We start from the raw sequence: 16,166 nt of genomic DNA, 5'->3' as shown, positions 1-16,166 counted from the left end.
GGGAAAGCCTCTCAGTAAAAAGAAAGGCTCAAAGCTTTCAGCCAGCAATAGAGCACAATCTCTGTTATAGCAGCCATATTTTTGTCAAGCTGATCACTCAGCCAGGCTTCATGTTGAAAATACTGCAGTCCTTCTCGTCTAGTAGCTGAAGCTGTGTCTTTCCACCTTAATTCTCTGGCACACACAATCTTAACCCTGATAAAATGTAGGCTAATTCTTTGCAATCAGAAGCAGTAGAAACATACTTGAATTATTTATTAAGCAGAGAAAAGATCCATTTCTACTACTGTAGGTGAAAAAGTATTATGCACATGAATGAGTGCAACCCATTTTCTGGCTAAAAGACCAACATGTCTGCAGAGAGAATCAAATATTCACCTGAGATCCCAGCTGCTGCATTCCACATCTGAATTAGTTAGCAGACAGATGTGTAAAAACTCACATAGGCAGGGCAAAATATCAGTGTACCCTGACTGGCATTTTAAGTAGTAAATGCAGGAAACACATTGTAAAGACAAATTCAAATGTTTGTATTAAAAATTAAAGGTAGTATAAAAACTTCTACTTTTGACATATGGTGTCTTTTAAGGGAAAGTTATGATAAATAAATGTAGCATACATCTTTGAATCTTTTCCATTAACATATTGTTTAGCCCAATGAGCAAAGGTACATAATTATTTACACTTATGGTTCACTATTCCACAAATATAGACATGTGCAGACAGATACTCATAAACAGATCTAGACTTTCAAATAATTTCTTACACTCTTCAGAAAATAGTCAGTCTAATAATTTTAAATGAATATCACCAGTGAAAAATAACACAAAGCAAGATGCTTGTAAAGAACATACTATGACCAATATCTTAGTGCTGCAGCTTCACTGTCAAAGTCAGTGGTGCACTGCAGCATTGATGGTAATTTCTACTTACTGGTAAAAGCTGTTTTCTTCTTTTTTTTTTTTTTTTTTTTTTCTCCTTTGTCTTTCTACTTTCCCCCGTATCCATCTAATACCACTCAGATGTCATTGATACATTTACCACACCCCAGTGATTTCTATCCACCTACAAAATGTGCCTATAGCACAAATGCTGATGATGCGTTATATGTCCAGCACTTTTTGCCGCAGTGACATTCCTCCACAGAGTACTGCCTAGAGGCAACTAGGTACTCTGTTATGCAACAATTATTCAGTTTGATTACATGTTGATGATGAGCTATTAAAAAGCACTCATGCAAGTCTTTCTATTTATCAACAATCATGATATTCTTCTTTTCTTTTTTTACTGCCATCTAAAAATCTAACTGGAGATCAAAAATACAAACCATCAGAAAGGTTTGTAAAATGCATGCAGTATCTTAGATTAATTAATGAATGTAAATGTATCTGTACTAGCTATACTGTTTCTAAAACAAAAGCTCAAAGAAAATGAGAGAAAGAGGGAAAGAAAAAAGGTCATTGTATTCAAAATGTCACATTCTCTAAATAGAACTGACCCTTACATTTTCAATTTAATTTAGAAATAGCAAAATGACAAAACCCATGCATAAATCTCATCTGTTGATTAATTACCTAGATACCATGAAGTCTGAATAGAATTCTGATTTGCAAGATAAAGATAATCCAAAGAAAACCACATCAGATATTTCAATATTACCACTCTGTATGTGGTAGGGTCAAGGAGATTCTCTGATAGTCCCTCTGTTGTATGCAGAAGCAGCATTCAGAACCAGTCATTTTGATTTGTTTGAGTGAAATAGAATAAATGCCAAATTTAAATTTCTTGGAGACTCCTGTGTCTTAAAAATGCAACTGGAACTCTGATATGACCAACTTGATTAGGTTTTCAATATTTTATTGTTTGCTCAAGGTTTCTATTTCTTACAATATCTTGCATCTTGGTTCTGCGATAGCTGCATCCTTAGATTCCATTCATAAAAATTTCCTATTCTCAGAAAGTATGCACTAAATAAAGATAAATAGCTAAATAGAACTTAGAAATATATTTTACTGAAGACTAAATATACATCAAAAACAAAGAAATCAATGCAATTCAATCTCCTCATTCACTTCTTACATTGAAGGAAAGGTGAACCTAATTTCCACCGAGAACTACACAGAAGTGTCAGGCAAGACTCATGGCTGTCATAAGGTGAGTGCTGATCCATTATGTTCATTTTATAAATCAAGTGTACATTCTCAATTTGTGCAATTCTATACAGAGGAAAAAACAATCCAGACATATTGTCACAGTTTTGGGCTGGTTCAGACTGATTCCATGACTAATGGGGCAAGGGAGGGGGGGACCCGTGGATTCCCATCCCAGGAGAGGAGGAAGGGAGGAAGGGAAAAGGTAGAGAGTTGGGCCTAAAACCAAAGAAGTGGCAACGAGCTAAAGGAGAAAACTAATTTACTAAATATGATAGCAGAATGTGAGATAATACAATATAATACAATATAATTGGAATCAAAGCTAATAAATCAAATAGATGAGAGAGAAAGTGCCCAAAATCGAAGGCCTTACTGAAATGCTGAAGGCAAGCAAGATGGCTAGGGAGCATATACAACGGTGATGAGCATTAAAGGAAAGGGTCAATCTTGTGACTTGCAAGCAGTTTTACCTTTCCCTTTGAACAGAAAATGGAAACAGTGAAGACTTCTGGGATTTGTAGTTCTTTTTTGTTTTCCGAGAACCAGGTACCCAGAAATATCGACTATCCATGGAACTGGAGCATTAACTCTTTAACTCCGAGTACACAACATGATGTTATGATGTGGAATACTGTTAACAGAAATCATAAAACCATGAGACGTATTTAAGTCAAACTGAAGCTGAGTGCTATGTTTTAGCTCAACCTGGCAATCATATAGCATAGAGCAATAGGAAAAAGAGAAAGGAAAATTGCACATAACTAGAATATGATCTGATACTTAAAGCTGCCTGTAACACTCAATTATGGTTCACTTCGAGGTAGAGCTCTTTAAACCAGTGAGTGTTCAATAGTTAAATTGCAGATAGTGTCTTCTAGACACAGAGAAATGTCTTGCCTGTATAGCATGTAACATACTAACTTGATCTAATTATGTGTACTAGGTAAGAACATTGTCTAATCCATTGGATAATACAAAACAAAATATTTATGTGCAGCTTTGTATCTTTCACAGTGGAATTCTATAACTTCTGAGGGGGAGAAAAATTGATGTCAAATTTTCAGTAACATTTTTGGAATGACAAAATAAAATAATAACAGTAATGATAATAACTTCAGGAAAGACATTTCAAACAGTTTATATTTTCAGAAACTTATCTATATGAGTTAAAGTCACAAAGATTAGTAAAAGTGTAAGCCAGTTCTGCAACGGTAGTTTTATGCATATAAATCTCCTTGCACATTGTGTAAGATGGCAGTGTAGCAAACTTGAGGACACAGATCACATAAAGAAGAAAAACAATTTTTTTTCCCATGGGTCCTCTATGAAATTTTTCTTGCATTCCAAGCCTACATAACAAGTAGATCTTGAAGTGAAGCCTATACTTATTTGCTCTTTTATGGATATTTACAGAAGGCATTCGTGAAATATGTGAGAAGCTCTCAAGTTAAACCTTTTGCCATCAGAAAGATAGTAGCTGCTTTGCCTCTTCACTTCTTTTTCCTTGCCTGATTACAAGATAGTCTAGCTGTTTTGTCAAGTGGAAGAAAAGAGAACCATTACTGAAATGTCATTCTGGCAATCAGAATTTCAAACAATCAGGTCTTAAATTAAACCCAAAGATTATCATCTTTTGATTAACACAGCTTTTCCCCTTCTCTTGAAGGAACCAGATCGCTAGTGGAGAACTGCACCTGGTAGTGTACACTATCAACATTAAGTAGATTTAAGTTGAATTTTACCAGAAGGAATGAATCTAGATAAAAGCTCTATCAGCCAATTCAGTGCTATTACCTTTATACTTATATGACTGAGTTATAAACAGACAACAGGAAGAACGTAGCTGGATCACACAAACTCATGTAGCGTCTCAGAAGGAATATATGGAAGAAAGTATGAAATATTTATAGAATTCTGTATAGAACTGTAAGAAGAGAACACTCTGTCAGTGGGTTAGAACTTAATGGTTTTTATATATCCCGCTGTGGATACATTTTTAACCCACTGGAGAAATATGGATGAAGATATATTTAAATGTAAAATTAATTAAGGAGTTTTAAATAGATATCTACTTAAATGTTCAAGAAGCTATGAAGAATTAAAATCAGAATGATCTAAGAATCCTAGAATTATATTATCAAATTTGTTCCTCTAATTTATACTTGAGAAAATTAACAAAAGTTATCATATCTCTATTTTTTACATCTTGTAGTTTACTGTTTACTTGTAGTCAGACTAATTACAGTTTAAAAATTGCTTTTAAAATTCATTCTTTAGCTTTTTATTAAGTTGAGTTATTAAAAATATGATTGTCTATTTTAATAAATTTGTAGCTTATTTGTTTCATATGACAATTTTTACACTGAAGATAGTGCAAAAATTCCTGTGTTTTGTGATTGGTATGGTTGAGTGCACATTACTTAATGTCAAATATTTATATACAATAATCTAATTATATTGGCATTCATAAATGAAGTGTACATTTCAACTTTGTAAGATTATGTACATATAAGAAAGCTCATTTCTATGAGTGTAAATTAATTTAATGTTGATCCATAACAATTAAATAATCACAGAATCACAGAATTTATAGGGGCTGGAAGGGAGCTCCAGAGATCATCAAGCACAGATATCTTGCAAAGCAGGCCCCCTACAGCAGACCACACAGGTAGGCATCCAGGCAGGTCTTGAATATCTCCAGAGGACAGTCCACAACCTCCCTGTGCAGCCTGTGAGTTCCAGTGCTCCATCACCATCACTGTGAAGAAGTTCCTTCGCATATTGGTGCAGAACTTCCTATGCTCCAGTTTATGGACGTTTCCCCTTGTCCTGTCCTCACAGACCGCTGAAAAGAGGTTGGCTTGACTCTCAGACTTAAGATACTTATAAACATTAATCAGATCTCCTCTTAGTCTTCTTTTGTCAAGGCTGAACAGATCCAGTTAGCTCAGCCTTTCCTCATAGGGGAGATGTTCCAGGCCCTTTATCATCTTTGTGGCCCTCCGCTAGACTCTCTCCAGGAGATCTTTGTCTTTTTTTTTGTACCAGGGAGCTCAGAACTGGATACAGTATTCCAGGTAAGGCCTGACCAGGACAGAGTAGAGGGGGGAACCACCCCCCTTGACCATGCTCCTTTTAATGCACTCCTGAATGCCATTGGCCATCTCAGCCACCAGGGCACAGTGCTGGCTCACTGCCAAGCTGTCATTCACCAGGAACTCCTGGTCCTTCTCTTCAGAAAATGAAATTGAAAAACAACAACAACAAAAAATTAAACGTTTGGGGTAATTTAATCATGCAAAGTAATAGACAACTTTTGATTCTTTTTGTTCAAATTCATGTAAATTCTAAAAAAGTCCTTGGATTATCTTTGGAGGCTTTATATATGTCTGTAGATACTGTCTCAGTATTTAAATAATCAGTAGAATCTTTAAAGACCCCACACATTCTTGTCTATTGATGAGCTATCCAAGTTCTTCAATGTAATCTGCTTCAGCAGATCTGTGTGCAGAGACATCTCACTGGGATGTATAGGGAGACATACACCGCTGAGCCAATGGCCAAGGATTTTTTGATGGGGAAATAACAGGGAAGAGCCACAGCCAGACTACACAAGTCAGAGGAGAACAGTCTTTGCACAACAGTTACACACTGTTCCCTTAACTATAATACCCTTTCTTAGGCAATGATTTGTTTAGGGAAACAGGCATGTGACTAAGTGAACTGTACTTCATCATGACCAAGCAGTAAAAAGTTTTCATGTTAGAACAATTTGCCAGTCTAGCTGATATATTGCTTTCTGTTGCCAGAGGAGAAGTTATAATCCCGCAAGAATTTTCATTAATATTTTAGCATTACATGTGATATTTCAAGCTCTTCCTTGCAAGAAAATCAGAATTGTGACAAAGCACATCATTAAGGAATAAGAACATCATGCAATACTACAGTAAAAAAGAATATCCCCTCGATAAAATCAAGCATCAGAGATTTTTAAAACACAGCTAACAAAATATAGATTTTTAAAGAAAAAATAGCAGCTTATATTCTAATTCATAGCATCAACAGATATGTTTGAGCATAAACTCAAATATCTATACAGTAATTTCTGTATATAGCTCCACTGAGTAAAATCCTTCCTTAAAACTTAAATACATACCTTTAGCTTCATCTCATTCTAGACTGACAATGAACATTAACCTTCAGAGTAATATGAACCAAATGCAGCCCATCCTCATGACCCTAGTCAGTCTTGCTACCGGTAGCTACAACTGATATTACTATACATTTATTTTTCAAGTTTTGATGTGTAGTAACAAATATATTTTACATTTATTGCTTCAAGTACATGAAAAAACTACTTAGAAACATGGAATTTCCATGCAATGCAATATATCTGAAATTTTTTCCTTATATTCTACAGCTAAACTCTCTTAAAAATGTAATTTTTGTTTGTTTCTATAAACTTTATCATTTTGAAAAGGAGGAAGACCAATAGATATCAAATTTCCTTTTTTGCACTGTATTATACAGTTTGTTGGCTTGGACTCAGGAAACGGTTTTAAGTGTCTGACCACAACTTTACTTTCCTGTGGAAGCAGGAAAATTAGAAACTTAAGGAATGTATTTTAAGGATTACATGGAGAGACTTTGTCCTGTCTCGAAGATAGGATGTGGAAACAGATCATCTGGAAAGAAAGCAGGAAGCCTTTCTGGGTGAAAAGCAGAAAAATTTTGAAGTCTTGTATTCTTTCAGGGTAAGACTAAATCTACGGAAGATGAGGCAATGCTTAATGCAGCTACAGAACAGTTTTGTTTAAGGTTGCAAATAATTTGAGCAAACTGTTAAAGACAGTCAAGGAACAAGTTGTAAAAAAATTTACAGCTCATCACAAGGAAATTGAAATTTGAGGAAAAGGAGCTGAACCGCCAATACAAGGTTTCGTAGTTTGCATTGGCATTGTTAGTACATCAGGATGTACTAACATCTGTAGTAACTGATGTAAAAACGCAAACAGAATAGCATTTGAGACACTAGAACAGCAGTAGAAGAGAGCTCAAGTGAGATTAACAACAAAATAAAAATAAAATGAAACAAAACAGAAATAAACACAAATACTGCCTTTTGAGTAAGATCGATAGATTTATAGGAAATATTGCTTTTAAAGGGGCATTTTCAGATTAGCAAGACCACTTATTGTTCTCCTTTTAAACTAGCTAGATAGATATAGGTAGAGGCATTGACCTTGGGGTTTGAAGAAACATCTGGATTGTCCAGCAGTCTGTCTAATGCCACCTCTACACTCACCTCTTCCCTGCATACTTCTCCTAGATAAGAGCCAGCACAGATGAATAGGACACATTCTTTTTTCTCTGATCATCCTGAATGCTAACAGAAAAACAAGAAAAACTGATAAATGAGTTATAGTGGTAGCTGATGTAGTCTGAGAAGTTAACGAGCCATAGCTCTTCAGAACCTTAACTTTAATCAGTGGAACCACTGCAGGGCGAGTTGTATAGATGAGAGGCTGGCATACTAGAAACCTGGATGAAATGTCCACTATCAAGATAATTGGAGGACATCTGTGACTTTCTGAAATTGGACTCTAGGGTAAGCAGAATTAAATGAAAGCTGTACTGAAGAAAATTTTACATCTGCCTTCCAGTGGGTCTGGAAGATACTGAAAACATTACTGAATTCATATTCTTACTAGCTAGGCCTAAAGTAGAAGCCTTAACAAGAATTTTGCAGTGTTCAAGATTGCAAAAACTACTACAGTATTAGCACAGTTCTCTTTTTGTGACATTATAGAATTTGTGGTTAACTTAATTTATGTGCAAACTTAATTTTGAAATGCTTAATTGAACTTCTCAATTGAATTTGTTGTTAATCACAAATTTTAAGATGTCACAGAAACCAAAATTTATGTTATACTCTTACTCCCTAATAGCATCTAAGTGCAAAGATGTTTTAGTGAAGTTGGTTGCAGAATCTTTCTTAGTTAGCAGAAGGAAGTAAGCTAGCATTGCGCTTTTCCATATCTTTTTTTTTTTCTAAATCAAGTCTTCAGCTTTTATTTCAATTATGTTAATGTGATAGATCGTATTTTACTCAGCTTTAGGACTCCTCAAAAAAAGTCAGTTAATATTAAAAATAAAATTCATGTGTAATACATCCCAATTTAAGAGTATGAAGCTCACATTTCAAACTAAAAAATGATATATATTTTGTTCTAAGTTGGGAGTAATCTTTATGTCAGTTTGAGTATATTTTTCTTCAGGATGCTTTCAAGATGAATTGCAAACTCATGAAGTAGCATGTGCTGAGCACATTAAATGTCTGGTTCCACACAAGACTACCCAAAATATAATTCTTATTTCTGATGATGTTCTCCAAATGTTTCTAGAAATCTGGGAGGCTTGGTGCCATGATCACTGACCTGGGTAGCATGTTCCAGTGCCTGACCAGCACTGCAGTGAAGAACCTTTCCCTAATCTCCAATCCGAAATGTAATGAAACAGATACAGGTGTGAAAAACTCCATACAATCTTTTACTAGTCATATGGTCAGAATAATAAAAAAATAAATATTAAAAAGAAATTGTTTTTAATACACAGCTGTTTCTCTTCACATTTTTCAATTCAGTTATTTCTCCGCACACACTGACAGTTTACAGTACGTTAGATCACATTTATAAACCATAGGTATAATTTTAATTTGGCATATGTATCTCCTATAGAAAACTTGAAAATTAAAAAAACAACAAATAACTGCTACTAACCGAAAGTCTTTTCAGATGGCATAATATGAAAATATCCAAAGTTCTATGACAAGATCCAGATTGATGTATCTTTTTGGAATATTTCTTAAATGTTATGTCATCATAGAAATGTAGCTAATGGATTGTTAGGATTCAACTTTGCTTATATGTTTTTAAAAAGAGTATAATTATTATGGGTGTTTTCTTTCAGCAGTGTTGATCAAACTTTTGCTTGAGATTATTGGGGCTGTGCAGAGTAAAATATTACGGATTACAGGCGGGCTGCCTTCCTAGAAGGGGGCTTATCTGTTAAAAAAAAATATACATATGTACACTTTAAGAACTCTGTCAAGGGTACCAAACATCTTAGTAATTTTACCATTAATTCCACAGTTGCAAAAACCATCTATTTCATCACAGAATTTGTAGAGCTGTAGCTGTAGTTGCAAGGATAGAGACACCGATTGGCCTACAAAACCAATCAGTTTCTCAATCAATATTGTCCTTGGACAGGAACTTCTTTTCATGATTTCATAATTTATGATATGTAGTTCCTTATCTGTATATTTCTGTGTTAACAGTTTCACCATTCCTAAAGAAGGTAAAGAAAATAAAATACAATGATAATTGTCAACCTTTTTGAAAGTACAGTGCTAAGGGCTTCAGGTAAGAAAAAACTGGGCAGCTTGGTTATTACTGAGATTATTTATTAAGGTAGTGACTAAATATGAACTGAAAAAGACCTAGATCAGGAAGTGAGGTTCCTTTGTTTTTTATTCATGAATGTTTTCATACAGACAGACAGACAAATTCAGATAATTTTAAGACAAATACACATAGTGGAGAATGAACACATTAGAATGCATGGCCTTAAGTAATTTTTTGTCTATAATTTGTTGTTAACATACTTATTTTAAAACTACTGTAGACAACACAAAGCTGTGTAGTGTGGTCGACATGAAGGAGAGAAGGAATTCCATGAGAGACTTTGAAAGGCTTGAGAAGCAGGCCTGTGTGAACCTCATGAAGTTTAACATTGCCTAGAGTATGAGGTTCTGCATCTGAGTCAGGGGGATTCCCAAGCACATAAACAGATGAGTGGGTTGAAACCAGCCCTCTGGAGGATTTAGTGGTATTGATAAGAAGCTCAACATGAGGCTGCAGTGTGCACTTGCTCAGAAAGCAATCTGTATCCTTGACTGCATCAAAAACATGGTCAGCAGGGTGAGGGAAGTGATTCTACCATTTTGTTTTGCTCTCATGAGACCACATCTGCAGTACTTCATTCAGCTCTGGGGCTCCCAGCATAAGAAGAACATGGAACGTTGGAGCGAGTCCAAAGGACAGGCAGAAGGATTATTAGGGGCCTGGAGCACCTCTTCAACACAAAGAGGCTGAGAAAGCTGGGGTTGTTCAGACTGGAGAAGAAAAAGTTCAAGGAGACCTTACAGCAACTTTCCAGCAATTAAAGGGGTCCTGCCAGAAAAATGAGGTGGGACTTTCTACAATGTCATATAGCGATAGGACAAATAAATGGTAAATAAATGGTTCTTTTCTAGCCTGAATCAAGTAATTTCATAAAGGTTAAAGCAAGTATAATTTTATCTTCATGATTATATTGTCTTTTGATGATGATTATTAGAACATACCAAGTAGTATGATAATTCTGTCACTGAATGCTGAATGCAATAGACCAAAAATATCAGAAATGTCATAAAAACCATTGACTCTAAGGCAGGAAAATGAGATAAGTGACCTTTGAAGTCAATTTTTTGTCTATAATTCTCTTTGTCTAACTAAAAACAAAAGTCTTGCATAATTTGAGATGATAATTTTTTTTAAGTGACTTTTGGTCTTAAGGCATCACTGGCTTCGGAGTGATATTTCCTGTTTCATTTTGCCCTTTCTGAAAGTTTGACCTTGATATTAATCACGTATCCACTATTCAATAATATCTGATGTTTTGGTCTCACTTATTAAATAAACTTAAGCAGCAGACAGACTATGTGCTGATAATGTTTCTCTCAAGTAGATTAATATTCATCCTATTGCCACCATGGGAAGACAGATGTATCTGTATTGACAACCACGTATATATAGCATTGCAGTAAATATTTTTTTAATACATTCTCAGAAAATATATATATATTCTTAACCAAAAAAGATTTGGTTTTTTTTTCTGCTTTGAATCTCCATGAACCACAACCGGTGTGGGCAGAAGCCACCTGTTAGAAATATGGAGCTCATGCTGTTTGTTTACACTGTTTCCTTAGTAAAGTTTAATTGGATATTTGGCTGGTGCAGAGCTTCTTCACTTGCAAGGCAATGAAGTAAAGCAAGCCAAAACTTTTAGGAAAAAAATGATAGAATCATGGAATATATGGGGATTTTTTCATGAATAGAACTTTTCATATGCCTAAAGATTATTTTTTTAAACTTTTTTAAGAGCAGAAATATTTTCATTATGGAACTTATCACATTTGTTGTGGTTTGACCCAGCAGGTAGTAAGAACCTCACAGATCAAAACATTTCTTCCACTTGATGTCATTTGGTATGGAATATAATTTTGGCCAGTTTAAGTACAGTTTAAGCTCCTTGGGACCCCCTCATTGGTAGGACAGTAAGAAAAAGTGAGAAAACTGAAGTATCCTTGGTTTTGTACAGAGCTGCTCAGAAACAACTAGAAACATTGGTGTATTATCAGTGTTGATTTTCTCCTGAAAACAGAACATAGCATTATACCAGACATTATGAAGAATAAAACAATTCTTCCCCACCTGAAACTAAAATATTTAAGTTAATTTATAAGCCAAAGCAACCCTTATGAGACAAAGGGCAAGGAATTAAATGCCAGATTTTTGTAATGAAGATTTTAAGAAATTCCCAGACACTGATATTCTGCTAAAAATTCCTTATAATTTTCATTGTAAACACAAGATTTTGTGTTCTCCACAGAAATTCTACACTGTAACTTCCAGAGTGCATCTTTCTAAATGCATGATCAAATGAAGTTTATTGTATGGACAACAGAGGATGAGGGAAGATGTTAGAGAAATATCCGAACTTCACTTCCAACCAAAATAAGTAAATACTGTAATAAATAGCTTACTTTAATACAGTTATTTTGGGTCTATCTTTGGCAAATACTTCTAGATATTCATAAAATAATATAGTTTATGATACTTCTGCAGAAAATGATGTGTTTAAAATACTGTTCCTTTATCAATACAGTCCTTGTATAGAAAACTCCCTGAAACATTTCCCAAATTTAACAGTGAAGTAAATTTTTTACGTCAAAATTTCAAGTAACTTCGTGATACTGAACTACCTCAAATGGGTGTGGGAATCAATGTAATTTGCTTAAGTGGGTATTTTTTATAAATAGATAAAAGGTAATTAATAAGAACATTTTCCTTTAGTTTGATGATCTGTGTAATTCTCCAATATTACATACTAATATGTAATGTAGTGAGATGATTGATTCACTTTGTTCTAGAATTAGTTTCTATAATTTGTCACTTTAGTATTTGGACAAAGATTATTTGATAACAGAGGTAGGCAAGTATAGTTTCATTAAAATACGAAATAATTAGAAATCATTTAAAAGTGAATTTCCTTTGGAAAATTTTATCTGCTTTTTCTTATATCAGATATCCTAGACCATTCCAGAAGTTGTCTTGCCTGCAGTAATGCTCATAGAAAAAAAAAAAATTAGGATTGCACACTCAGACACTTCAGATGGCAAATTTTATCCCACAGTGGAAGATCTTTATACTGAATGTGATGTAGAACCTTAATTATTAAGACAGGAGACAGACAGTATTCCCAAAGCCCCTCACTGGAACTTTGGCTCAGAGGCAATTAAATGAGTCAGGCAGGGCTCTGTCTGCACCCTTTACATCTTGGCTCAGTCATGCATACCTACTTTTTTCTGTGATTGAAGGAAAAACCCTATAAAGTCCTTACCATCTTAGTAAATCCTAGATAAGCCTCATTTTTTTTTCCCCTCTGTCTTCTGTACTAAAACTTGTAACCTGAAAAAGATTCAGAAATTCTCATATCATTCTTAACCAATACTATTTCATAAGTCAGTTTCACTTCTGGAGAGACTTATGTCTCATTAGAATCACCAGTTTTAACAGCAGCGATTACTTTTGTTTGTCCTAGAAAGAAAGCCATGTAAATAAAATAGTTATGAAAAATGTTAAAACCAAACTTGAAATAAGATTATTAATTTGATGTGTTGGTCCTACCAGTGTACAACTTCTCATGGGTGAGCCGATATGAAAAAAAGATTAAGCCACTACATTTTTCAGAGCCCAAGTAACTGACTTACAGTGATTTATATAAGAAACATACACTTACTTGCTTCGTCACACATTTTTAATTAAATAATTTAAGAGTCTGTCTACCTGAAATTCCTTTGATCTGTTTAAGTTTTTAAATGTTCATTCAGTATATGTTCAGCTCACAAAACTGGTCATATAGTATATATATATAATTTGAAATGATTATGTCAATTTTTTTTGTTTCAGAAAATTTTTAACATTGTCTTACATTTTTACCTATTCATCCAGCTTAACTACTCTCTAAAAAAATACTAGCTATTTTTTTGTCCTTTTTTTCTTTTCTTTTTGTTGTAGTTCTGGAGCAATATATTTTTCCTTTGAATAGAAAAGGACTGTTCTCTGTATAGAAGTGTGAAAATGTTAGCATAAAACTAACATCGTCAAAAGACTAAAGAATAGAAAATGTATTGCAAAAAATGCTAAGACAGCAAAGTTCCCACTCAGAATATTGTTTTGATCTGTTGTGCATAGCCAGTACTCTGTGGTGGTTTCTTTTCATTTAATTAATAGTCTGAAAAATAGATTGAAAAGTAATCTGAAATATTCTCACTTCTCAGTGATTGTGGGACAAGTAATGCTCCCAGAAGGAAATATAAACCTTTCTTTAGTATGAATATGATTCACAGAATCATAATGAGCTATCTAGCATGGAAAAGACCTTCAAGATCATCAAGTCCAACCATTAACTTGGCCTACTAAGTCTCTGAGTGCCATGTCCTCACATCCTTTAAGAATTTCCAAGGATGGGAATTCTAGTAACTCTGTAGGCAGCTCATTCTAATGCTTGACCACCGTGAAGAAATTCTTCCAATTCAGTCTAACACCCTGCCCGACACAATTTGAGGCCATTTCCCTGTGTCTTATCATTTCTCAACAGAGAAATGAGATCATAGAATTGCTCAGGTTGGAAAAGACCTTAAAGATCATCGAGTCCAACCATGACCTAACCATACAACCCTAACTCTAACAACCCTCTGCTAAATCATGTCCCTGAGCACCACATCCAAATGGTTTTTGAACACATCCAGGGATGGTGACTCAACCACCTCCCGGGGAGCCTATTGCAGTGCTTCAATCAGCGCCCTCAGATCAACACCCTCAGATCAGCACCCTCCTCAATGCAACCTCCTGTCAGGTGGTTGTAGAGAGCAATGAAGTCTCTCCTCAGCCCCCTCTTCTGTAGCCTAAACAACCCCAGTTCCCTCAGCCACTCCCCATATGTCTTTTTTTCTAGACCCTTTACAAGCTTTGTTGTTCTTCTCTGCACAAGTCTGAGCAATTTAATATCCTTCATGTAGTGAGAGGCTCATAGTAATCAAAGTGCAGTCTCACCAGTGTCCTATGCAAGGGGAACTATCACTTACCTAGTCCTGCTGGCCATGCTATTTCTGATAAAACATAGGAAGCCATAGGCCTTCTTAGACACCTAGACACACTTGTGGCTCATGTTCAGCTAGCTGATGACCAGCACTTTATGACACTTTTAGTACTACATATGCTAAAACTGTAATAAAATATAAGGTGGAATTTGTTGTGCAGGTAAAATTAGAAGACTTTTTCAACAGTAGTTCCTTGTAGTTTCTTCTTCTAAGATACTACTATTTCAGTAGACTTTGAGAAAGCTGAAGTGTCTTCATACAAAACTATCACGGTCAAGTTCAGATGCATATTTTGAGATAATACGCACGTTTAATCATACATTACATTTATTAAAATATTAATTGCATGCAATTGATATTATGTCTCTTGAAGGCAATTTTGTGATGTTTATCACTGTTTAGTCAATTAGCTGTGGAGAGGGTTATTTTCTTAAAGTATCATCCTATCCATGTTCAAATTAATAACTTTTGTTTGTGCAGGACTAGGATTCCCTGAGATCACTGAGTTATATTATTTGCAAGATCTTTTGTGCCAATCTGACTGGCCAGGAAACAAGTTGGTAACATTCAGGAAAGGTAGCAAAGAGAAGTAAAATAAAATTATTTGTAGTATATATACCCTTGAGGAGATCTGGTTTGCTATAATATAAATAAGTTTTTTATATTCAATGAGAAGGGTGTGATATTATGCGCTGAATGTTTTATGCCCTAATTTAATACTTCTTAAAACTGAAGGGACAAAAAAATGTGCATTCTGTGGCAAAGAATGCAAAAATCCATTTCTCTCTTTTATGTTTAATTCACTTGAACATGCCATCAGAGTTCAAAGTGATTGTCTTTGTCCCCGTGGATACAAGAGACAGTGAGTTTGACTTTTGCTCAGATTCAGAAACTGCTTTCAGGAAACTTACACAGGTTTATTGTAGCACTTGTCATGGTGGAACCTGCTTTGCTGGCATTCCTGGGGGCACCATTTGTTAAGTGAAGAGACTGTGCTACAAGAAGGTAGGGCCAAGGAACATAAAGACACTACATTATCTGTGTTGTCTTGAGGGAAGTATATTACAGTCTTGAAACAAAGCCCTTAGAATTCAACATGAGATTTCCTGCCTACAATTTCACTGACATTCAATTTAAACTGAAAGCAAATACAGTTGTGAGAAAATTATTACATTATTAGAGAAGCATCAGTGGATTTTCAAGTGCTTTCCACATTTCCCCCATTGCTTGTTTAGAAGAATAACAAAACATTACTCATATACTATAAAAAGTCAGTTTGGGATACTGCAACCAAGAAGTTGACAGAGTGGTGGGAAAGCCCTGAAAGGAAATAATCATCAAATTGAGGAGAATCTGAATGATTTATATCTAGTGAACAGCCTAGCTCTATTCAACTTCATGTTGCCTAACAAACACAACTCACCAGATGGTGAATTCAGAAAATCAAATAGAATGTATTCAAACAAATGTAAAAGCACACTGAACAGTCATATCAAGAACAGCCACAGTTTTAACTTTGCCAAACT

At 34.9% G+C, this 16,166-nt stretch overlaps 1 long non-coding RNA gene across 1 annotated transcript in view; it reads right to left on the bottom strand.

The window, feature by feature from the left end:
• Positions 1-2,100: 2,100 nt before the first annotated feature.
• Positions 2,101-16,166, bottom strand: part of LOC116216676 (uncharacterized) — a 92,406-nt gene continuing 78,340 nt past the window's right edge. The window contains exons 7-8 of the long non-coding RNA XR_014883613.1: positions 7,459-7,539; positions 2,101-5,385 (exon numbers count right to left, since the gene is read on the bottom strand). This is a non-coding gene — a long non-coding RNA (uncharacterized LOC116216676). The remainder of the gene's footprint in view (positions 5,386-7,458; positions 7,540-16,166) is intronic.

Source organism: Meleagris gallopavo, chromosome 5 (assembly GCF_905368555.1).
Source record: "Meleagris gallopavo chromosome 5, MGAL_WU_HG_1.1, whole genome shotgun sequence".
Classification (NCBI taxonomy): Eukaryota; Metazoa; Chordata; class Aves; order Galliformes; family Phasianidae; genus Meleagris; species Meleagris gallopavo.
This window is presented reverse-complemented; position numbering and strand designations above follow the sequence as displayed.